Here is a 697-nt window from a genome sequence, read left to right on the forward strand (position 1 = left end):
CAGAGACAAGTTTCTGTACTATTTATATCTTCGTGACGTAAATTCAAAAATTTCAGAATTATCAGAATGTAACTATTTCTGCATGGAGAGTTTCATAATTCTTACTAGAAAGGGTACTGTCTAAACATCAAATAATATGTGGAAGTAATACAAAGTTTCTTTTTTTTATGCCTAAATTATTCTTCATTAAATGAGTAGATTCCTTGGAGATATTAACTTCTTGAGAGATACACCTTACTTTTTATAGTGAGCGATCTCTACTCCTGTCCTGGTCTCAAATAGTGCTCAGTACCTTCACTGGTTTAAGATGGTGCTTAGTACTTGTAATGGTCTCAGATGGTTCTCAATACCTTTACTGGTTTAAGATGGTGCTTAGTACCTGTAATGGTCCCAGATGGTTCTCAATACCTTTACTAGTTTAAGATGGTGCTTAGTACCTGTGCTGACCTCAGATGGTTCTTAAGACCTTTACTGGTTTAAGATGGTGCTTAGTACCTGTAATGGTCTCAGATGGTTCTCCATGCCTGATCTGGCCTCAGATGGTTCTCAATACCTTTGCTGGTTTAAGATGGTACTCAGTGTCTGTACTGGCCTCAGATGGTTCTTAAGACCTTTACTGGTTTAAGATGGTGCTTAGTACCTGTAATGGTCTCAGATGGTTCTCAATACCTTTGCTGGTTTAAGATGGTGCTCAGTG

General features: G+C 37.9%; 1 long non-coding RNA gene across 1 annotated transcript in view; it reads right to left on the reverse strand.

Moving 5' to 3' along the window:
- Positions 1 to 306: 306 nt before the first annotated feature.
- Positions 307 to 697, reverse strand: part of LOC111088639 — a 1,629-nt gene continuing 1,238 nt past the window's right edge. The window contains exons 2-3 of the long non-coding RNA XR_002613102.1: positions 612 to 669; positions 307 to 495 (exon numbers count right to left, since the gene is read on the reverse strand). This is a non-coding gene — a long non-coding RNA (uncharacterized LOC111088639). The remainder of the gene's footprint in view (positions 496 to 611; positions 670 to 697) is intronic.

This window comes from Limulus polyphemus, unplaced genomic scaffold (genome assembly GCF_000517525.1).
Source record: "Limulus polyphemus unplaced genomic scaffold, Limulus_polyphemus-2.1.2 Scaffold4171, whole genome shotgun sequence".
Taxonomy (NCBI): Eukaryota; Metazoa; Arthropoda; class Merostomata; order Xiphosura; family Limulidae; genus Limulus; species Limulus polyphemus.